General features: G+C 40.3%; 1 pseudogene; it reads right to left on the bottom strand.

Annotated features, from left to right (window-relative positions):
• LOC134738988 (double homeobox protein 4C-like) overlaps window positions 1-24,821 on the bottom strand; it is a 191,776-nt pseudogene that overhangs the window by 19,761 nt on the left and 147,194 nt on the right.

Here is a 24,821-nt window from a genome sequence, read left to right on the forward strand (position 1 = left end):
GACACGAGGGACGCGGGAGCCTACTTGAGGGAGGACGGGTGGACAGAGAGACAGCTTCAGGAGAAACCAAAACAAAATGAAACATGAAAACTGTCGAGTACTGCGCTCAGTGTCTGGGTGATGAAATCATCTGCACACTGAACTTCATATCAGAAGTTTACCTACGTAACAATCTTGCACGTGTATGCTTGAACAAGAAATGAAAGTTAGAGGAGAAAGAGAGAGAGAGGGAGAGAAGGAAAGAGAGAGAGAGAGAAGTGAAACGAAACACCACCTCCTTGACCTGAGTCGGGGGTTTCCGGCCTTTTGGGGGAACATTCAGCGACAATGTAGTATTTGGGCCTGTTCTTTCTTTTTTTCTTCGTTTCTTTTTTTTGGACTGAGTCTCTCTCACTCTGTCACCCAGGCTGCGGTGCAGTGGCGCTCTCTTGGCTCACTGAAACCTCTGCTTTCCGGGTTCCAGTGATTCTTCTTCGGTAGCTGGGATTACAGACGCGCACCATGACAGACGGCTAATTTTTCTATTTTTAGTGGAGATGGTGTTTCTCCATGTTGGCCGCATTGGTATTGAACTCCTGACCTGAAGTGATTTGCCCTCCTGGTCCTCCCAAAGTGCTGCGACGACAGGTCTGAGCCGCAGGGATTTAAGCCTTTAAAAGTGCCGGCCCTGCAACCTTTCGCTGCGGCCCTTACACTCAGAATGACGTGTCCTCTCTGCCATGGGTTGACTCTTTGCGTCCCCTATGCCATTGCACTCTAGCCTGGGCAGCAAGAGCGAAACTCCGTCCCCCCACCTTCCCGTGCAAAAAATAAATAAGTAAATAAGTAAATAAATAAATAAATAAAATATCTACACATGACCTATAAGTGCGTGTTCCCATGAGTGATTTCTAATAAATGGCACTGTACACTGAAAGTAGTGGCTCACGTCTGTCATCCCAGCACTTTGGGAGGCCGAGTTGGGTGGGTCACGAGGTCAGGAGTTGAAGACCAGCCTAGCCAACATGGTGAAACACCCTCTGTACTGAAAATACGAAACTGAGTCGGGCGCGGTGGGGCAGGCACCTGTAATCCCAGCTACTCGGGAGGTTGAGGCAGGATAATCACTTGAACCTGGCAGGCAGAGGTTGCAGTGACCCGGGATGGCGCCACTGCACTACAGCCTGGATGACAGAGTGAGATTTGGTCTCTAAATAAATAAATAGAAAGAAAGAAAGAAAAGAAAAGAAAGAAAAGAAAAGAGAAGAGAAGAAAACAAAAAAAGAAAAGAAAAGAAAAGAAAACCAGAAAAGAAAGAGAAAATGAAAGAAAAGGCACTATATCACTACTCGGCTAGGACCTTCTCTATTTCTGTGTTTCTCTCTGTCTCTCTCTGTCTGTCTTTGTCTTTCTCTATCTGTCTCTTTCTCTGTCTCTTTCTTTCTCTCTATCTCTGTCTCTCTCTCTCTGCCTGTCTCACTGTGTCTGTCTTCTGTCCAACTTTCTTTCTCTGCCTGTCTATCTCTCTCTGTCTCCCTCCCTGTCTGTTTCTCTCTCTCTGTCTCTCTCTTTCTGTCTGTTTCTCTCTATCTCTGTCTGTCTCTGTTTCTCTCTGTCTGTCTCTGTCTGTCTCTGTTTTTGTCTTTCTATCTCTCTCTTTCTTTTTCTGAGTCTCTCTGTCTGTCTCTTTCACTCTCTCTCTCTCTGTGCCTATCTTGTCTTACTGTCTTTCTCTACCCGTCTGTCTCTCTTTCTGTCTGTCCCTCTTCCTCCCTTTCTGTCTCTCTCCCTCTCTCTCTCACTCTCTGTCTGTCAGTCTCCCTTTCTGTCTGTTTCAGTCTCTCTGTCTCATCTCTGTCAGTCTCTCTTTCTGTCTGTCTCTCTCTGCCTGTCTCTCTCACTGTGTCTGTCTTCTGTCTTGCTCTCTTTCTCTGCCTGTCTGTCTCTCTCTCTGCCTGCCTTTCTGTTCTCTCTCGCTCTGTCTCTCTTTCTGTCTGTTTCTCTCTGTCTGTCTCTGCCTGTCTCTTTCTCTGTCTGTCTGTCTCTCTCTCCCTTTTTTTTTTTCACATCGAGTCTCACTGTGTTGCCAACACTAGAGTGCAGTGGCACCATCTCGGCTCACTGCAAACTCCACCTCCCAGGTTCACGCCATTCTCCTGCCTCAGCCTCCCGAGTAATTGGGACTATAGGCGCCTGCCACCAAGCCCGACTAATTTTTTGTATTTTTAGTAAAGACGGGATTTCACCGAGTTAGCCAGTATGGTCTCGATCTCCTGACCTCGTGATCCACCCGCCTCAGCCTCCCAAAGTGCTGGGATGACAGGAATGAGCCACCACACCCGGCCTGTCTCTCTCTTTCTTTCTTTCCTCTCTCTATCTCTCTCTCTGTGCCTATCTTCTGTCTTACTCTCTTCTCTGCCTGTCGGTCTCTCTCTCTCTGTCTGTCTCTCTCCCTCCCTGTCTTTCTCTCTCTCTCTGTCTCTCTCACTCTCACTCTCTCTGTCTCTCTCTCTTGCTGTTTCTCTCTGTCCATCTCTGTCTCTCTCTTTCTCTGTCTGTCTCTCTCTTTCTTTCTCTCTGTATCTGTCTCTCTCTCCCTCTGCCTGTCTCTCTCACTGTGTCTCTCTTCTGTCTTACTCTCTGTCTCTGCCTGCCTGTCTCTCTCTCCCCCCTCTTTCTGTTTCTCTCTATATATCTCTCACTCTCTCCCTCTATCTCTGTCTGTTTCTCTCTGTCTCTGTCTTTCTCTCTCTGTCTCTGTCTCTCTCCCTCCCTGTCTGTCTGTTTCTGTCTCTTTCTCTATCTCTGTCTCTCTCTTTCTGTTTCTCTCTGTCCATCTCTGTCTCTCTCTGTCTGTCTCTTTCTCTGTCTGTATCTCTTTCTCTCTGTCTCTTTCTCTCTCTCTGCCTGTCTCTCTCACTGTGTCTGTCTTCTGTCTTACTCTCTTTCTCTGCCTGTCTGTCTGTCTCTCTCTCCCTCCCTTTCTCTCTCTCTCTGTCTCTCTCTTTCTCTTTCTCTCTGTCTGTCTCTGTGTGTCTGTCTGTTTCTCTCTTTCTCTGTCTCTCTCTCTGTTTCCTCTCCGTCTGTTTCTGTCTGTCTGTCTCTCTCTCTGTCTCTCTCCCTCCCTGTCTGTTTCTCTATGTCTCTGTCTCTGTCTCTTTCTCTTTCTGTCTGTTTCTCTCTGTCTCTCTCTGTCCATCTCTGTCTTTCTATGTCTGTCTCTTTCTCTGTCAGTCTGTCAGACCCCTCATGATGGAGAGGGCCCTGCCCCTTCCACGAAAGTGAGAAGGGCCTGCTTAGAGAGGCCGAGAGGAATCCAGACAGACGGTCCTTGCTATGCTTCATCACTCGGTGTATGACTCTGGGAGGTCAAGGTCGGGTCCCCACTTGGATGGAAGGGGCATTTTCAGACTTTTCTCTCTGTCACGTGTGGCGTCCCTACTTCTCGTATTTCCGTGATAAGCTCCTCGACTCAAAAATACATGGTTAAGGCCGGGCGTGGTGGCTCACGTCTGTCATCCCAGAACTTCCGGAGGCCGAGGTGGGGGATCACTTGAGGTTGGGAGTTCGAGACCAGCCTTGCCACCACGGTAAAACCCCGTCTCTACAAGAAATACTAAACTGAGTAGGGCATGGCGGGGTATGCACCTGTAATGCCAGCTACTCAGGAGGCTGAGGTGGGAGAATCACTTGAACCTGGGAGGCGGAGACTGCAGTGAGCCGAGATCGTGCCACTGCACTACAGCCCGGGCTGTAGAGTGAGTAGGACTCTGTCTCTAAACAAACAAATAAATAAATAAATAAATAAATAAATAAATAAATAAATGCATTCTTTTCCATGCTGACTGACACTTGCAGGCATCGGCTGTCTTCGGGCATCATCTAGCGGCCACTGTTATTGAAAGTCTAGGTGATATGGAGGGAGGTCTTGCTTACTTCACTAAGCGTGGGCAACAGGTTTCTCTCTCTCCCTTCTGGAGGTCCCGCCCTCTCTCCCTGGTTGCCTAGGGAACCTCCGCCCTGGCGGGGACCTATTGTTCTTTTATCAGCGCTTTAGTTTTCTTTGTGTGTTGGTTTCTTTCATGCGCATAGACTCCTCTACTTGGGTTTTAGGAGGGGTCACTTTAATTTTCAAGTCGCCCCCCAGCTCCCCTCACTACCCACGTCCCTTTACCTTCATTTAGTGAGTCAGTTAGGCGGGTTCCCACCAAACCCCCCACCCCCCGCCTCCCAACACCCTGCTTGGAAACCTTCCGGAGCCACCCTGATGTGCCTCCCTCTTCTTTCCCCTTCCCCCACCCCTTACCGGCAATCTCATTCTTGCCAGGCTGACATTTGCAACGGTGGTCATCAGGCCTCACTCAGTGGCCACCGTTTTTGAAGATGGGGGTGGCACGGTCCCACTTCCCTGGAGGGAGCTCAGACCAATGGCATAGCCCTTGACCCACGTGGGCAAGTGGGCGGGCCAGCTGTTGTGGGGTTTTTCCCCCCACTTCCCTCCTCAGGCCTCCCTCCCTAGGAAAGCTTCACCCTGGCTGGGTCTCCATCACCTTATAACATGATGTTTTAGTTTCTCCGCCCTCCAGCCAGTATAGTTTCACAATGGGAATGGCGTCACAGCTCTAGTCTGGGCGTTCTTAGTATTTGCCCATAATAGAAACGTTTTCTGAAAACTAATACTTTGCTCACTTAAGATTTCCAGGGATGGTGCCTTGGCCCGTGTTTGTTGTTTTGTTTTGTTTTGTTCTTGTTTTTCCTTTTTCGTATGTATTTCTTTTCAGGTGAAGTAGAAATCCCTAATTTTCAGGAAGACGTATCTTTTCCCCAAGACATGTTAGCTGCTGTTTTCTCCTGTTGTTAACTAGCGCTTTTGTGAATCTCTCAACGTGTAGTGAGAGCCGGTTGATGTTTACTTCAGAACATCTTATTTTCTAGAAATCCATAAGCGAATGCTGCTGCTGCTCTTGTTGCTGTTGTTGTTGTTTTCAAATCACACTCCGGCCACCCTTTACGGAATCAAAAGCGTTATAAAATATGTGTATTTATTTCCTGACCACGTCATTCCTCCTCCTCTCTCTGTCTCTCTGTCTCTCTTTCTCTGTCTCTCTCTCTCTCTCTGCCTGTCTGTCTATTTTTCTCTCTCTCTCTTTGCCTGTCTCTCTCACTGTGTCTGTCTTCTCTCTTACTCCCTTTCTTTGCCTTTCTGTCTCTCTCTCTCTGCCTGTCTGTCTCTCTCTCTCCCTGTCTGTCTGTTTCTCTCTGTCTGTCTCTGTTTTTATCTCTGTCTGTCTCTTTCTTTCTCTCTGTCTCTCTGTCTCTGTGCGTCTCTCTCTCTCTGCCTGTCTCTCTCATGGTGTTTGTCTTCTTTCTTTCTTTCTCTGCCTGCCTCTCTCTCTCTCTCTTTCTCTCTCTCTGTTTCTCTCTGTCCGTCTCGCCTTTTCTGTCTGTCTCTTTGTCTGTCTGTATCTCTCTTTCTTTCTTTGTCTCACTGTCTCTGTCTCTCTATCTGTCTCTCTCACTGTGTCTGTCTTCTGTCTTATTCTCTTTCTCTGCCTGTCTGTCAGTATCTCTCTCTTTCTCTCCCTGTCTGTCTCTCTCTCTCCCTGTCTGTCTGTTTTTTTCTCTCTCTTTGCCTGTCTGTCTCTCTGTCTCTGTCTCTCTGTCTCTCTCTCTCTGTGTCTGTCTTCTGTCTTACTGTCTTTATCTTCCTGTCTGTCTGTCTCTCTCTCCTTATCTGTTTCTCTCTGTCTCTGTCTCTGTCTGTCTCTCTCTCTGTCTGTTTTTGTCTCTCCCTCTGTCTGTCTCTTTCTCTCTCTGTCTCTTTCCCTCTGTCTGTCTCTCTCTTTCTTTCTCTCTGTCTCTCCAACTGTCTCTGTCTCTGTGTGTGTGTGTGTCTGCTTTCTGTGTTACTCTCTTTCTCTGCCTGTCTGGCTGCCTGTCAGTCTGTCTCTCTCTCTGTCTATCTCTCTCTCTTTCTGTCTCTGTCTGTCTTTCAGTTTCTTTCTGTCTCTTTCCATCTGTGTCTTTCTCTGTGTCTTTATCTCTCTGTCTCTCTCTGTCTTTCTCTTTTTGTGTATCTTTGTGTCTCTCTGTCTGTCTCTCTGTCTCTGTCTCTGTGTCTCTCTCTCTCTCTTGCTCACTCACTCTCTGGCTCTCTCTATCTCCTGCCTTCTCTTTCTTGGCAAAATAAGTTCAAGTACATCTAATTTAATTCATTACCACGGCCTGAATTCTTAACTTTAGACATCCCAGATTTGATCTCCTTACAAAATGCTGTACAGAACTGGAGAGTTGATTTCTGGACTTTGATACCTCATAGATACTACATATTAATAAAGATCCAACCCTAAAATCTGGGGTTGCATCTAGCTCAACTGTCTCAAAAAATCATACCTCTGTTCACCTAGGATGCTGGGAGGGTTTTCTCAATGTGCATCTGCTCATGTCCTTCATGACCTATGACCAAACCCTGTCCGTTCTGTCTGAAATATGTATCTGCAAACACTTCTCTCCATTTCCACAACTACCCATGGCCCATTGTGGAACCACTGCCTCTTTGAAAAAAAATCCCAGAAGTGGCTTTAGCTTTTTGGCTAGGAGGTCTAAACCTGCTGAGAACTTTCCTGCCCAGGATTCTGTGTGAAAAAAAGTGCTTCTGCTGGGAGCTGGGATCCTCGGGACCATGCTTGCTAGCACTGGATGAGTCTCTGGAAGGAAGCACGGGACTCCACAAAGCTGACCTGTCCCACTGAGGTCAAATGGATACGTCTGCATTGGCCCGAGACCTCCAACTTACATACTGTCACCAACCGTTACCTTCAGCATCCTTGTGAGCCTGCCCAAGGCCCCGACTGCGGGGAGACTCTTGGGAGCCCGGCCTTCCTCGTCTAAAGTCCAAAGGGATGGTGACTTCCACCCACAAGATCCCCACTGAACTGCAGAGATGTGGAGCGTAGGTCAGAGAGGGAACCAGGAGGGGAGATGTCCTGACAGGCAATGAGTTCCCTAGGCTCTGGCCACCCCACCCACGTCCCACGTACTGGGCACCCACGGGACAACACCACTTTTTCCCCTTCTCTCTCCACAGCCGCCACAACCCCACCGCACAACCCAGGCACACACGCTGGAGGTTACAAAACCACACGGCCTGAATAGAGCCTGATGGAGTGAGAGCTCATTTCACGAAGCGGGGGCGTGGTTTGGGGTGGGGTGGGGTGGGGGTTGGGGGTCTGTAGAGAGCCTGATTCTCCCTCGTGGGTGGCTACAGGATACAAATGAATATCGCTTCTTGGGCGGAGGGGCTTCTTTAGGCCGTCACGTTTGTGGGACTGTCTCTCAAACCCTTCCTTGAGGCCACAAAATAGATTCCATCCCACCCATCAACGTTTCCCTGGGTGCTGGATGTATCCTGTCAAGAGACCTGAGCCTGACACGTTTAGTTAAACAACTTTATTGGCTTTCTGTGTTTGTTTGCTTCTGAGACGGAGTCTTGCTCTGTCCCCCCATGGCTGGAGTACAGTGGTGTGATCACAGCTCACTGCAACCTCTGTCTCCTGGGTTAGAGTGATTCTCCTGCCTCAGCACCACCACGCCTGGCTCATTTTTTTATTTTTAGTAGACACGGGATTTGACTCTGTTTCATTGGTTTTCACTGGAGATTCTAGATTTGAGTCACACCTCATTGTGTGCCATATAATGACTTCTTTTTTTTTTTTAAGCACAAAATATCTGCTTTATTTGAGTGGCTTTGTATATCGTTATAATTGTGTTATAGATGAAGAAAAGGTATTAAATGATAGTGAAAGTGAAAAGAAAAGAAAGACTATCTATTTTGTAGATAGAATAAAGTTGCTCAGTATTTAGAGTTACCTAAATGCGTCAGCATTTAAACTCCTCCTACTAAAAGCATGCCAGTCTGAATAATCCTCCTTTAAATACAATTTTTGATATGGTTAAGGTTTTTAAGAATATGACTCCTGCAGAATAGCTGGACAGACAATACACATTTAAAAAAGAACAGCACAAGGATCCACCAGACTTGGGAAAAAATCAAAAACAACACAAGCCTTATGAAGAACTGAGTTCTTAAAATATTATGGAGAACATAGTTATTGGAAGAGATGGCAATATTGGCAAGTTGATTGTTACATTGGTCAGCAATAGCTAGCACTATTTTTTTTGGCAATCTTTCAGGCACTGCAACTACTACTGCAAAATGATATATAATCCATTAAACAACATAATCACAAATCAAAAGAAATTTTAGTAATATAATGCTTCAGATTTAGAAGCAAATCAAGTGTTAAAACCCAATTGCTATAATAACTAACCCCAAAGATAACCGTATCTGACAAAAAAGCTTCTGCAGAGTTACTACTTCAGAATTATACTTTCTCTTGATATTTATTTTATTTTATTTTATTTTATTTTATTTTTATTTTATTTTTTTCTTGAGACGGCGTCTCACTCTGTTGCCCAGGCTGGAGTGCAATGGCATAATCTTGGCTCATTGCAACCTCCACTTCCCAGGTTCAAGTGATTATCCTTCCTCAGCCTCCTGAGTAGCTGGGACTACAGGCGCCTGCCACCATGCCCAGCTAATTTTTATACTTTTAATATAGGCGGTGTTTCACCATATGGTCTCGAACTCTTGACGTTGTGATCTGCCCGACTTGGCCTCCCAAAGTGCTGGGATGACAGGCATGAGCCACCATGCCTGGCCTTCTCTTGATATTTAAACTTTTAAGTCAGTCCAGAGAAATACAATAAATGTCAACAGTAAGTATGGTGTTGAGGCAGAAGTAGAACCAAACTTTTTCATATGTTATCCAGTTGATAACAATATGACCTGGGTAGTAATTTCCTATGTGTCTACTTATACACAAATACAAAAAAGTAAAACAGAGATACTGCTAAATAAAGGATACATTAAGTTCTTAATAGTAACTCAATAAACTGGAACGTTGTCAAAAAGCAACTAGTGAACTTTTTCAGTGTTTTTTTCTATTATCCAATAAGTGAATTATGCTATTCCTTTCCAATTTCCCAAGCACTTTTTGTCCCAATCACCAATTTTGTGTTCGAAGAAAAAGTAACAAATCAAGTAACAAAACTAAACAAGCAAACAAACAAAACACAACTACAGTATCTGCAAAAGTTTTGTAGAAGACTGAAACTGTTGAGTATAAGCATCACGTATTCTATTATCATTAGTTAACTGAAGAGTTTGTTAAAGACATACATTTCATAAAAAAAGTTAGTTTGAAGTTATTGACCAGTATGTACCATTCTTAAGTATTAGTAACAAAGTTCATGACAATAAAAAGCTATCTAACAAGAAAAATCAGTGACTACCAGCACCATCAACAAGACTTTGTCTTTACAATTCATTACCACTTACCATGCAGTGCAATGTCTAGGATTGACTCTGATAGCATTTCGAAAACAAGCTAACACTTTGTCCAATTCTTCAGTTAAGACAAACTCTCGCCCTAATAAAGTATAGGCATAAGAATAATTTGGATCCACTTGGATAGCTGTCTGGAAGAATTTAAGTGCAATATCGTGTTCCTGTTGCAGACTGAAACAGTTCCCTGCAGCACACCAGGCCTCTGGCGAATTTTTATCCATGTCTGTTAAGTCTTTTGACAGAAATGAAAGAGCGACATCTTTTTGAAGATGCCAAAGTGTTGTAGAGTAGATTTCCATGCCTTTGACTCTATAATTCTCAATTCTTCTAACCTCTGAGAATATTCTTTCAGCTTGCATGTACTCTGAAAGTTCAAAATAGGACCTTCCAATTTGGCACAGTACCCAACCAGTATTGTAGTGGTGAGAAGGTAGATGGCTCAAAATATTTTTAGCTTCTTTGCAGTGGTATGAACATAAAGCTAAATAACCTTTCCCCCTTTCACGAAGAAGGCTCATCAAGCCTTCTGCTGCTGCTTTTTTAGATTAAAAGCCTGAATCTGAGGTGTGATTGTGGATATTTCCTCTTCTGAATTGATGGAAGAGTCCAATTTTGTAATTTCCAGGTTGTCATTTATATTAGATTGAGTTATTCCTCCTTTATTAGTTTTACTTTTTGTTTTTCTGTTTAGGATTTTAGGTGGAAACTTCATTTTTAATTTCTTCCTATTCTCCTTGGTTGTGGAACTGTCACTAGTAAAGAGTCATGAACTTCTTCGATGCAGTGCATTTGGGGGAGATGTCATAGTGGGGCTCATTACCTGAGGTGTTGTAGTTATTTATGGACCAGAACTTTCTGTTAGTGGAAGAATTGGAGTTACCTCTTGGCTATTTCCACTCTGTGAGAAGACAGACTTTGTTCCAGTTTGGCCAATTCTGGCAACAGACTTTTTTGAAGGGGCTCTGGTGGATGGCACATCAATTACAGAAGGTGTATTAGTGTAGTTTTGTAAATAAGATCCATCTCCAGGACTTGGGGTTTCTAATGGCAAAATCCCAAAACGTGGGGTAAATGGACTAAGAGCTGCTGGTCCTGTTAATAAACTTCGACCAGTGTTTGGTTTATTTTGAACCTGTTTAGATAATATGGAAGTTCCTCTTCCCAGTGGGACAGTTTCAGGTGAAATTACAGCTGAATCAATAAAAGACACTGGGGAATCTGTATTCAAGGAGTACTTTGAATTGGAAGATTCTAAATTGACTCTGTTTAATTCAGTTGTGTCCTGGGGTGTTTCCATAAGAATGGTCTCAGGTTGTCTGTGACATAAACTGTGATTAGGTACTTGTGTTGTGCAAGAGTTGGGCAGACAGTTGCTAAAGCTCTGTAAAGATGTGAATTTAAATGTTTGGTCAGGATCTGGCTTTTCACCTATTTCACATAATGATTCAAAGGGATACCAGAGGAAAGGATTTAAACTAAGCCTCTTTTGGTAACAATCTTTTCCTTTAGCAAGCCGATCTGTCTTGCAATATACACGTCCCAACAATGGAAGGGGAAAGCAAACTGAATCACCAAACTCAGTAACAATATCATCATGGCTTTTCTGTTTATTAAACGCTCCCCCAGATAAGATTTGTTCCCAGTCTGCAAGCTTACTGAGATCAACACAACATTTTGCAAGCAGGTATTTGTATTGTGGTGTAGGACAACTGTGTCTTTTCAAGAGTCTATATGCTTTATAGGCCTTTCCTGGGAGGTAAGAACAGGTCGCCATTAAAAACAAGGCTTCTTCTGAGTGTACTTCTGCATAAAGGCGTTCTGTGAGGAAAACCCCATCTCGGTAAGCATAGTGGTTTAGTGCTTGCCATATAGCAGCCTGGACGGGTTCCTGCAGCACTGTCATCCTCTAGGCAAAGGCACAATTTCTGCAGTGCCTTAGGAAAACCCCACCCCATCCACCCCCCTCCCCCCTGTAGCGGCTCCAGCCCGGCCAGCCTCGTCTCATTTAAATTCACCAGTTACCGGGGGAATGGGGTGGCCAAGCCAGAATGACTTCTTTATCTGGCTGACTCTGGAAAGCCTGGCCCCTTGTGATCCATTGCAAAGCGAAAGTCACCTTATGTTTGGGAAACAGATCCACTCCCAAGTTCAGTGGAGGGATGTGGCATGTAGGACGAAGGTGTCTCTTCCTTCTGATTTGGTCTGCACAGCGGAGCCTAGGGCTGGAGTCCTCTCTGTGAGGACTGCTGACTCCCTCTACCTTGGGTTCCATCGGCCCCACCCTGGGACATGGGCCTTGGCAGATTCTGGACCTTCCTGGCCATTAAGTTGCTGTCAGAAACCCCATCTCGTGTTCCGATGCCCCGAATAACTGTGGCTCGTGCCTCTCTGGAAACATTGGAAATCTCTCCTCTACACATGGTCACCTAAAACCCCAGGAGCTCGGGACACACGTCTGCCATCCACCTCACTGCTTTCGGGAGAGAATGCTGAGAGTCTCTTGCCAACTCTCTCTTGAGTTGAGTTCTTCATGGGTGTGTGGTTAAGACGTAGTGAGACCAGATGTATTAACTCAGGCCGGGTGCTGGTGGCTCACGCCTGTAACCCCAACACTTTGGGAGGCTGAGGCTGTAGGATCCCTTGAGGAATCGCCTAACCCTCGGGAGGTTGAGGCTGCAGTGTGTGAGCCATAATGGTGTAATTTGTATCCAGCAGTTTTCTAAACAGTCATTTTGTAGAATCTGCAAAAAGATATTTCTGAGCCCATTGAGGCCTATGGTGAAAAGGGAAATATTTTCAAATAAAAAGAAAACGGAAGCTTTCTGAGAAACTTCTTTTTGATGTGTGTATTCATCTCACAGTGTTGAAACTTTTTTTTATTGAGCAGTTTGGAAACAGTCTTTTTGTAAAATCTGGAAAGGGATATTTCTTAGCCATTTGAGACTTAACGTGAAAAAGAGATATCTTCACATAAAAACTAGACAGAAGCATTCTGAGAAAGTTCTTTCTGATGCATGCATTCATCTCACAGATTTGAACCTTTCTTTTCTTTGAGCAGTTTGGAAACAGTCTTTTTTTAAAATATGCAAATGGATATTTGTGAGCCCTTCACAGCCTATGATGAAACAGGAAGCACCTTGACATAAAAACTAGACAGAATATTTCTGAGAAAATGCTTTGCAATGTGTGCTTTCATCTCACAGACTTGAACTTTTCTTTTGATTGAGCAGTTTCAAAACAGTCTTTTTGTAGAATCCACAAATGGATATTTGCAGCTCTTTTAGGCCTATGGTGAAAAAGGAAATATTTTCACAAAAACACAAAAAGAAGCTTTCTGAGAATCTTCTTTGTGATGCCTGGATTCATATCACAGAGCAGAACCTTTCTTTTGATTGAGCAGATTGGAAACAGTATTTTTGTACAATCTGCAAATGGATATTTCTGAGCCATTTGATGCCTGTAGTGAAAAAGAATTATCTTCACATAAAAACTAGACAGAATCATTCCGAGAAACTTCTTCCTTATGTGTGCATTCATCTCACAGAGTTGAACATTTCTTTTCATGGAGCAGTTTGGAAACAGTCTTTTTGTAGTATCTGCAGAGGGATATTTGTGAATGGTTTAAGGACTATGGTGAAAAAGGAAATATCTTCACATAAAAACTAGACAGAAGCATTCTGAGAAACTTCTTTTTTATGTGTGCATTCATCTCACACAGATGAATCTTTCTTTTCATTGAGCAGTATGGAAAGAGTCTTTTGGTTCAACCTGCAAAGGGATATTTCTGAGCAGTTTGAGGCCTATGGTGAAAAAGTAATATCTTCACATAAAATCTAGACAGAAGCATTCTGAGAAACTTCTTTTTTATGTGTGCATTCACCTCACAGGGTTGAAACTTTCATTTCATTGAGAAGTTCAGAAACACTCTTTTTGTAGAATCTGAAAGGGATATTTTTGAGTCCATTGAGGCCTGTGGTGAAATAGGGAATATCGTTGCATAAAAACTAGACAGAAGCTTTGTGAGAAACTTCTTTGTGATGTGTGCTGTCATCTCACAGAGTTGAACCTTTGTTTTGATAGAGCAGCTTGGAAACAGTATTTTTGTGGAATCTGCAAATGGATGTTTGGAGTGCTTTGAGGCCTATGGTGAAAAAAGGAAATATCTTCACATTAAAACAAGACAGAAGCATTCTGAGAAACTTATTTGTGATGCGTGCATTCATCTCACGTTGTTGAGCCTATCTTTTGATTTAGTAGATTGGAAACAGTCCTTTTGTTGTATCTGCAGAGGGATATTTGTGAACGGTTTGAGGCCTATGGTGAAAAAGGAAATACCTTCACATACAAAGTAGACAGAAGCATTCTGGGAAACTTCTCTGTGATGTGTGCATTCAACTCATGGAGGTGAACCTTTCTTTAGATTGAGCAGTTTGGAAACAGTTCTTTTTTAGAATCTGCAAAGGGATATTTCTGAGCCCATTGAGGCCTAGGATGAAAAAGAAATATCTTCACATAAAACTGGATAGATGCATTCTGAGAAACTTCTTTGCAATGTGTCCATTCACTTCACAGAGTTGAACCTTTCTTTGGATTGGGCAGTTTGGAAACAGTCTTTTTGAAGAATCTGCAAAAAAAATTTGTGAGCTCTTTATGGCCTACGGTGAAATAGGAAATATCTTCACATAAAAACTAGACAGAAGCTTTCTGAGAAACTACTTTGTGATGTGTGCTTTCATCTCACAGAGTTGAACCTTTCTTTTGAATGAGCAGTTTGGAAAAACTCTTTTTGTAGAGTCTGTAAATGGATATTTGGAGCACTTTGAGGCCCATGGTGAAAAAGGAAATATCTTCACATGAAAACCAGACAGGAGCATTCTGAGAAACTTCTTTGTGATGGGTGTATTCATCTCACAGAGTTGAACATTTCTTTGGATGCAGCAGTTTGGAAACAGTCTTTTTGTAGTATCTGCAGGGGGATATTCATGAGTAGTTTATGACATATGGTTGAAAAGGTTATATCTTCACAAAAAAAAACTCGACAGATCCGTTATGAGAAACTTCTTTGAGATGTATGCATTCAACTCACAGAGTTGAACATTTCTTTGGATTAAGCAGTTTTCTAAACAGTCCTTTTGTAGAATCTGCAAAGGGATATTTCTGAGCCCATTGAGGCCTATGGTGAAAAAGGATATATCTTCACATGAATGCTAAACAGAAGCTTTCTGAGAAACTTCTTTCTGATGTATGCATTCATCTCACAGTGTTGAAACTTTCTTTTGATTGAGCAGTTTGGAAACAGTCTTTTTGTACAAGCTGCAAAGGGATATTTCTGAGCCATTTGAGGCCTATGGTGAAAGAGAAATATCTTCACATAAAAACTAGTCAAAAACATTCTGAAAAATTTCTTTGTGATGTGTGCATTCATCACACATATTTGAACCTCTCTATTGATTGAGTAGTTTGGAAACAGTCTTTTTTTAGAATATGCAAAAGGATATTTGTGAGCCTTTTCAGGCCTATGGTGAAATAGGGAAAATCTTCAAATAAAAACTGGACAGAAGCTTTCTGAGAAACTTATTTGTCATGTGTGCCTTCATCTCACAGAGTTGAACTTTTCTTTTGATTGAGCAGGTTGGAAACAGTCTTTTTGTAGAATCTGCAAATGGATATTTGCAAAGTTTTATGCCTATGGTGAACAGGAAATATTTTCACATAAAAACTAGACAGAAGCATTCTGAGAAACTTCTTTATGATGTGTGCATTCATGTCACAGGGTTGAAACTTTCCTTGGATTCAGCAGTTTGGAAAGAGTCCTTTTGAAGTATCTGCAAAGGGATATTTGTGAGCCCATTGAGGCCTATGGTGAAATAGGAAATATCTTCACATAAAAACTAGACAAAAGCTTTCTGAAAATCTTCTTTGTACTGTGTGCTTTCACCTCAAAGAGTTGAAACTCTCTTTTGATTGAGCAGTTTGGAAACACTCTTTTTGTAGAATCTGCAAAGGGATATTTGGAGTGCTTTGAGGCCTATGGTGAAAAAGGAAATATCTGCACATAAAAACTAGACATAAACTTCTGAGAAACTTCTTTGTGATGCATGCTTTCATCTCAGATTTGGACCTTCCTTTTCATTGAGCAGTTTGGCAACAAGTCATCTTGTAGAATCTGCAAAGGGATATTTGTGAGCAGTTTGAGGCCTATGGTGAGAAATTAAATATCTTCACATAATACCTAAACAGAAGTATTTTGAGAAAACTCTTTGTGATGTTTGCATTCATATCACTGAGTTGAAACTTCCTATTCATTGAGCAGTGTGGAAACATACTTTTTGTGCAATCTGCAAAGGAATATCTGTTTGCAGTTTGAGACCTATGGTGAAAAAGTAATATCTTCACATAAAAACAAGACAGAAGCATTCTGAGAAACTAATTTTTTATGTGTGCATTCATCTCACAGAATTGAACCTTTCCTTTGATGAAGCAGTTCGGAAAGAGTTTTCTGTAGAATCTGAAAAGGGATAGTTGTGATCCCTTTGAGGACTAAGGTGAAATAGGAAATATCTTCACATAAAAACTAGACAGAAACTTTCTGAGAAACTTCTTTGTGACGTGGGCTTTCATCTTAAAGATTTGAACCTTTATTTTGATTGAGCAGTTTGGAAAGACTCTTTTTCTAGTATCTGCAGAGGGCTATTAATGAGCAGACTGAGGCCTATAGTGAAAAAGGAAATGGCTTCTCAAAAAAACTAGACAGAAACATTATGAGAGACTTCTATGTAATGTGTGCATTCATCTCACCAAGTTAAGATTTCTTTTGATAGAGCTGTTTGGAAACACTCTTTTTTTGTAGAATCTGCAAAGGTATACTTCTGAGCCCTTTGAGGCCTATTTTGAAATATGAAATATCTTCACATATAAACTAGACAGAAGGTTTCTAAGAAACTTCTTTGTGATGTGTGCTTTCACCTCACAGAGCTGAACTTTTCTTTTGATTGAGCAGATTGGAAACACTCTTTTTGTAGAATCTGAAGTGGATATTTGGAGTGCTTTGAGTCCCATGGTGAAAAAGGAAATGTCTTCACCAAAAACTAAACAGAAGTTTTCTGAGAAACTTCTTTGGGATGTGTGCATTCATCCCACACATTTGAACCGTTCTTTTGATTGCTATGGTGAAAAAGGAAACTTCCTCACACAAAACTATACAAAAGCATTCTGAGAAACTTCTTTGTGATGTGTGCTTTCATCTCACAGAGTTTAACCTTTCTTTTCATTGTGCAGTTTGGAAACAGTCTTTTTGTAGAATCTGCAAAGGGATGTTTGTGAGCAGTTTGAGGTCTATGGTGAGAAAGGAAATACCTTCACATAAAAACCAGACAGAAGCTTTTTGAGAAACTTCTTTGTGATGTTTGCATTCATCTCCCAGAGTTGAATCTTCCTTTTCATTGAGCTGTTTAGAAACAGTCTTTTTGCACAATCTGTAAAGGGATATTTCTGAGTGGTTTGGGGCCTATGGTGAAAGAAATATCTTCACATAAAAATCAGACAGAAGCATTCCGGGAAACTTCTCTGTGATGTGTGCATTCATCCCACAGATTTGAAACTTTCATTTCATTCAGTAGTTTGGAAAGAGCCTTTTCATAGAATCTGCAAAGGGATATTTCTGAGCCCTTTGAGACCTATGGTGAAATAGGAAATATCTTCACATAAAAACTAGACAGAAGATTTTTGAGAAACTTCTTTGTGATGTTTGCAAACCTTCTTTTTGATTGAGCAGTTTGGAAACAGTTCTTTTGTAGAATCTGCAAAGGGATATTTCTGAGCCCTTTGAGTCCTATAGTGAAATAGAAAATGTCTTCACATAATAACTAGACAGAAGGATTCTGAGAAACTTCTTTGTGATGTGTGCTTTCATTTCACAGAGTTGAACGTTTCCTTTGATTGAGCAGTTTGGAAACACTCTTTTTGTAGAATCGGTAAATGGATATTTGGAGCGCTTTGAGGCATAAGGTGAAAAAGGAAGTATCTGTACCTAAAAACTAGACAGAAACTTTCTGAGAAACTTCTTTGTGATGCGTGCTTTCATCTCACAGATTTGAACATTACTTTTCATTGAGCAGTTTGGGAACAAGTCATTGTATAGAATCTGCAAGTGTATATTTGTGAGCGGTTTGATGCCTATGCTGAAAAACTAAATATTCACGTAAAAACCAGACAGAAGCTTTTAGAGATAACTTTTTGTGATGTTTGCATTCATATCAAAGAGTTGAACCTTTCTGTTCTTTGAAGAGTTTGGAAACATTCTTTTTGTGCAATCTGCAAAGGAATATTTCTGAGTGGTTTCAGGCCTGTGGTGAAAAAGAAATATCTTCACATGAAAACTAGACAGAAGCATTCTGAGAAACTTCTTTTTTATCTGTGCATTCACCTCACGGAGTTGATCCTTTCTTTTCATTGAGCAGTTTGGAAACAGTCTTCTTGTAGTATCTGCAAAGGGATAGTTGTGATCCCCTTTAGGCCTATGGAGAAATAGGAAATATCTTCACATAAATACTAGACAGAATCTTTCTGAGAAACTTCTTTGTGATGTGTGCTTTCATCCTACACAGTTGAGCCTTTCTTTTGATTGATCACTTTGGAAACAGTCTTTTTGAAGAGTCTACAAATGGATATTTGGAGAGCTTTGAGGCCTAAGGTCAAAAAGGAAATATATTCACATAAAAACTAGACAGAATCATTTTGAGAAACTTCTTTGTGATGTGAGCTTTCATTTCAGAGAGTTGAATCTTTCTTTTGTTTGAGCAGTTTGGAAATAGTCTTTTTGTAGAATCTGCAAAGGGATATTTCTGAGCAATTTGAGGTCTATGGTGAAAACGAAATATCTGTACATTAAAAGTAGACAGAAGCATCTGAAAAACTTCTTTGTGATGTGTCCATTCATGTCACAGAGTTGAACATTTCTTTTGATTGAGCAGTTTGGAAACAGTCGTATTGTAGAATCTGCAAAGAGATATTTGTGAGCTCTTTATGGCCTGTGATGAAATACGAAATATCTCCACATAAAGACTAGACATAAGATTTCTGAGAAACTTCTCTGTGATGTGTGCTTTATTCTCACAGTACTGAACCTTTCTTTTGATTGAGCAGTTTGGAAAGTCTTTTTGTAGAATCTGCTAATGGATATTTGGAGCTATTTGAGGCCCATGGTGAAAAAGGAAGAATCTTCACATAAAAACTAGACAGAAGATTTCTGAGAAACTTCTTTGTGATGTGTGAATTCACATCACAGAATTCAACTTTTATTTCGATTGAGCAGTTTGGAAACAGTCTTTTGTAGAAGCTGCAAAGGGAAATTTCTTAGCCTTTTGTGGCTTATGGTGAAAAAGAAATATCTTCACATAAAAACTAGACAGAAGCTTTCTGAGAAACTACTTTGTGACGTGTCCATTCATCTCACAGAGTTAAACCTTTCTTTTGATTTAGCAGTTTGGAACATGTATTTTCTTAGAATCTGCAAATGGATATTTGTGAGCCCCATATGGCCTATGTTGAAATATGAAATATCTTCACATAAAAACTAGATAGAAGCTTTCTGAGAAACTTCTTTGTGATGTGCACTTTCCTCTCACAGAGTTGAACCTTTCTTTTTATGGGGTGGTTTGGAAACAGTCTTTTTGTAGAATCTGCAAATGGATATTTGGAGCGTTTTGAGGCCTATAGAGGAAAAGGAAATATCTTCACATAAAAACTAGACAGTAGATTTTTGAGAAAACTATTTGTGACATTTCCATTCATCTCTAATAGTTGACCATTTCTTTTCATTGAGCAGTTTGGAAACGTCTTTTTGTACAAACTGCAAAGGGATATTTCAGAGTGGTTTGAGGCCAATGGTGAAAAATAAATATCTTCACATGAAAACTAGACAGAAGCATTTTGAGAAACTTCTTTGTGATGTGTGCATTCATCTCACAAATTTGAACGTTTCTTTTGATTTAGCAATTTGGAGAAAGTCTCTTGGAAGTATAAGCGGAGCTATATTTGTGAGCAGTTTAAGGCCTATTGTGCAAAAGGAAATACCTTCATATAAAAAGTAAACAGAAGCTTTTTGAGAAACTTCTTTGTGATGTGTGCTTTCGTCTCACAAAGTTTCACCTTTCTTTTGATTAAGAAGTATGGAAACATTCTTTTTGTAGAATCTGCAAATGGATATTTGGAACAATTTGGGTCCTATGGTGAAAAAGGGAATATGTTCACATAAAAACTAGACAGAAGAATTCTGAGAAACTTCTTTGTGATGAGTCCATTCATCTCACAGAGTTGAAATTTTCTTTGATGGACCAGTTTGGAAACAGTCTTTTTGTAGTATCTGCAGAGGGATATTTTTGAGTGGTTTATAGACTATAGTGAAAAAGGAAATATCTTCACATAATAACTAGACAGAAGCATTTTGGGAAACTTCTTTGTGATATGTGCATTCATCTCACAAGGTCGAACGTTTCTTTTGATTTAGCAATTTGGAGAAAGTCTCTTGGAAGTATAAGCGGAGTTATATTTGTGAGCAGTTTAAGGCCCATGGTGCCAAAGGAAATACCTTCATATAAAAAGTAGACAGAAGCTTTCTGAGAAACTTCTTTGTGATGTGTGCTTTCATCTCACAGAGTTGCACCTATCTTTTGATTGAGCAGTTTGGAAACATTCTTTTTGTAGGATCTGCAAATGGATATTTGGAGCAATTTGAGTCCTACAGTGAAAAAGGAAATATGTTCACATAAAAACTAGACAGAAGAATTCTGAGAAACTACTTTGTGATGGGTCCATTCATCTCACAGAGTTGAAACTTTCTTTGATGGACCAGTTTGGAAATAGTCTTTTTGTAGTATCTGCAGAGGGATATTTTTCAGCAGTTTAAAGACTATGGTGAAAAAGGAAATATCTTCACATAATAACTAGACAGAAGTATTCTGAGAAACTTCTTTGTGATGTGTGCATTCATCTCACAGAGTTGAACCTTTCTTTTGATTGAGCACTTTGGAAACAGTCTTTTTGTAGAAACTTCAAAGGAATATTACTGAGCCCTTTATGGCCTCAGGTGAAATGGAAATATCTTCACTTACAAACTAGAGAAAAGCTGTCTGAGTAACTTCATTTTTATGTGTGCTTTCATCTCAGAGAGTTAAAAATTAGTTTTGATTGATCAGTTTGGAAACAGTCTTTTTGTAGAATCTGCAAATGGATATTTGGATCACGTTGAGGCCTATGTTGAGAAAGGAAATATCTTCACATAAAAACACGACAGAAGATTTCTGAGAAACTTCTTTGTTATATGTGCATTCATCTCACAGGGTTGAACCTTTCTTTTGATTGAGCAGTTTGGAAACAGTCTTTTTGTAGAATCTACAAAGGCATACTTCTGAACGGTTTTATGCCTATGGTGAAAAAGAAATATCTTCACATAAAAACTAGACAGAAGCATTATGAGAAATTAATTTATTATTTGTGCATTCATCTCACAGAGTTGAAATTTTCTTTTCATGGAGCAGTTCAAAAACTGTCTTTTTTGTAGAGTCTACAAAGGGATATTTGTGAACCCTTTGAGGCTTATATTGAAATAGAAAATATCTTCACAAAACAAGTAGACAGAAGCATTATGGGAAACTTCTTTGTGATGTGTGCTTTCATCTCTCAGATTTGAATCTATCTTTTCATTGAACAGTTTGGAAACTCTCTTTTTGTAGATTCTGCAAAAGGATATTTGGAGGGCTTTGAGGCCTATGGTGAAAAAGGAAATATTTTCACTTAAAAACTAAACAGAAGCTTTCTGAAAAACTTCTTTGTGATGTGCATATTCATGTCACAGAGTTGAACCTTTCTTTTCATTGAGCAGTTTGGAAACCATCTTTTCATACAATCTGCAAAGGGATATTTCTGAGTGGTTTGAGGTCTACAGTGAAAAAGAAATATCTTAGCATAAAAACTACACAGAGGCATTCTGAGAAACTTCTTTTTCATGTGTGCATTCATCTCCCAGAGTTGAACATTTCTTTTCATTGAGAAGTTCAGAAACAGTCTTTCTGTAGACTCTGCGAAAGGATATATGTGAACCCATTGACAGCCATGGTGAAATAGGAAATATCTTCACAGAAAAACTAGACAGAAGCATTCTGAGAAACTTCTTTGTGATGTTTGCATTCATCTCACAGAGTTGAAACTTTCTTTTGATTGATCCGTTTGGAAACAGTCTTTTTGAAAAATCTGCAAATGGATATTTGGAGCGCTTTGTGGCCTGTGGTGAAAAACTAAATATCTTCACATAAAATCTAGTGAGAAACTTTCTGAAGAACGTCTTTGTGATGTGTGCTTTTATCCCACAGAGTTGAACTTTCTTTTCATTGAGCAGTTTGGAAGCAGTCTTTTTGTATAATATGCAGAGGGATATTTGGGAGCGGTTTAAGGCCTATGGTGAAAAAGTAAATATCTTCACATAAAAACTAGACAGAAGCATTCTGAGAAAGTTCTTTGTGATGTGTACATTCATCACACAGAGTTGAAAATTTCTTTTGATTGAGAAGTTTGGAAACAGTCTTTATGTCCAATCTGCAAAGGGATATTTCTTAGATGTTTGAGGCCTATGGTGAAAGAAATATCTTCACATAAAAACTAGACAGAAGCTTTCTGAGAAACTGCTTTGTGATGCATCCATTAGTCTCATACAGTTGAAATTTTCTTTTGGTGGAGCAGTTTGGAAAGAGTCTTTTTGTAGATTCTGTAAAGGGATATTTGTTATCCCTTTATGGCCTAAGGTGAAATAGGAAATATCTTCCCATGAAAACTAGACAGAAGCTTTCTGAGAAACTTATTTGTGATGTGTGATTTCGCCTCACAGAGTTGAAACTTTCCTTTGTTAGAGCAGTTTGGAAAGAGGCCTTTTGTAGGATCTGCAAAGAGATATTTTTGAGCCCACTGAAGCATATGGTGAAAAAGGAAATATCTTCATATTAAAACTAGAAAGAAACCATCTGAGAAACTTGTTTGTGATGTGCACTTTCATTTCACATGTTGAACGTTTCCTTTGATTGAGCAGTTTGGAAAGAGTCTCTTTGGACAATCTGCAAAGGCATATTTCTAAGCCCATTGAGGCCTTTGTTGAAATATGAAATATCTTCACATAAAAACTAGACAGAAGCTTTCTGAGAAACTTCTTTTTGATGAGTGCTTGCAGAGTTGAACCTTTCTTTTGATTGAGCAGTTTGGAAACGGTCTTTTTGTAATATCTGCAGAGGGATATTTGTGAGCAGTTTAAGGCCTATGATGAAAAAGGAAATATCTTCACATAAAAATTAGACAGAAGCATTCTGAGAAACTGCTTTGTGATGTTTGCATTCATCTCACAGAGTCTAATCTTTCTTTTGATTGAGCAGTTTGGAAACACTCTTTTTGCAGAATCTGCAAATGGATATTTGGAGTCCTTTGAGGTCTATGGTGAAAAAGGAAATATCTTCACATAAAAACTAAACAGAAGCGTTCTGAGAAACGTCTTTGTGATGTGTGCATTCATCTCAGTGTTGAACCTTTGTTTTGACTGAGCAGTTTGGAAACTGTCTTTTTGTACAATCTGCAACAGGATATTTCTGAGTGGTTTGAGGCCTACGGTGAAAAAGAAATGTCTTCACATAATAACTAAACAGATGAACTTTGAGAAACTTCTTTGTGATGTGTCCATTCCTTGCAGAGGGTTGAACTTTTCTTTTCATCGATCAGTTCAGAAACCATCTTACTGTAGAATCTGCAAAGGGATATTTGTCAGCCCTTTGAGGCCTAAGGTGAAATAGGAAATATCTTCACATAAAAACTAGACAGAACATTCTGAGAAACTTTCTTATGATGTGTGCTTTCTTCTCACAGAGTAGAAGCTTTGTTTTTATTGAGCAGATTGGAAACAGTCTTTTTGTAGTATCTGCAGTGGGATATATCTGAGCGTTTTGAGCCCTATGGAGATAAAGAAATATCTTCACATAAAAAATAGACAGAAGCATTCTGAGAAACTTATTTCTGACGTGTGTATTAATCTCACACAGTAGAACCTTATGAATGCACAATTCAGAAACAGTCTTTTTGTACTATCTGCAGAGGGATATTTGTGTGCAGTTTGCAGCTTATGGTGAAAAAGTAAATATCTTCACAGAAAACTAGACAGAAGCATTCTGATAAACTTCCTTATGACGTGTGCTTTCTTCTCACAGAGTAGAAGCTTTCTTTTGATTGATCAGTTTGGAAGCAGTCTTTTTGTAGAATGTGCAAAGGGATATTTTTGAGCCCTTTGAGGCCTATGGCAAAATAGGAAGTATCCTCATATGAAAACTAGACAGAAACTTTTTGAGAAACTTCTTTGTGATTTTTTCCATTCATCTGATAGAGTTGAACCTTACTATTCATAGAGCAGTTTGGGGACGGTATTTTTGTGGAATCTGCAAAGGGATAGTTTTGATCCCTTTGAGGACTATGGTGAAATAGGGAATAACTTCACATAAAAACTATACAGAAGCATTCCTAGAAAGTTTTTTTGTGATGTGTGCATTTATCCCAAAGAGCTTAACCTTTCTTTTGATTGAGCAATTGGAAACAGTATTTTTTTGGAATCTGCAAAGGGCCCTTTGAGGCCTATGGTGGAATAGGAAATATCTTCACATAAAAACTAGACATAAGTTTTATGCGAAACAACTTTGTGATGTGTGCTTTCATCTCACAGAGTTGAACTTTTCTTTTGATTGAGCAGTTGGGAAACAGTCTGTTTGTGGAATCTGCAAAGGGATTTTTTTTCTTATTTTTTATTTTTATATTTATTTTTATTTTATTATTATTATAATTAAAGTTTTAGGGTACATGTGCACAATGTGCAGGTTAGCTACATATGTATATATGTGCCATGCTGAGGTTTTGCACCCATTAACTTGTCATTTAGCATTAGGTATATCTCCTAATGCTATCCCTCATCCCTCCCCACATCCCACAACAGTCCCCAGAGTGTGATGTTCCCCTTCCTGTGTCCACGTGTTCTCATTGTTCAGTTCCCACCTATGAGTGAGAATATGCGGTGTTTGGTTTTTTGTTCTTGCGATAGTTTACTGAGAAAGATGATTTCCAATTTCATCCATGTCCCTACAAAGACATGAACTCATCATTTTTTATGGCTGCATAGCTTCAAGGAGAATAAAATACCTAGGAATCCAACTTACAAGGGACATGAAGGACCTCTTCAAGGAGAAATACAAACCACTGCTCAATGAAATAAAAAAGGATACAAAGAAATTTAAGAACATTCCTTGCTTATGGGTAGGAAGAATCAATATCATGAAAATGGCCATACTGCCCAAGGTAATTTATAGATTCAATGCCATCCCCATCAAGCTACCAATGACTTTCTTCACAGAATTTTAAA

The sequence above is a fragment of the Pongo pygmaeus genome, chromosome 22 (genome assembly GCF_028885625.2).
Source record: "Pongo pygmaeus isolate AG05252 chromosome 22, NHGRI_mPonPyg2-v2.0_pri, whole genome shotgun sequence".
Lineage (NCBI taxonomy): Eukaryota > Metazoa > Chordata > Mammalia > Primates > Hominidae > Pongo > Pongo pygmaeus.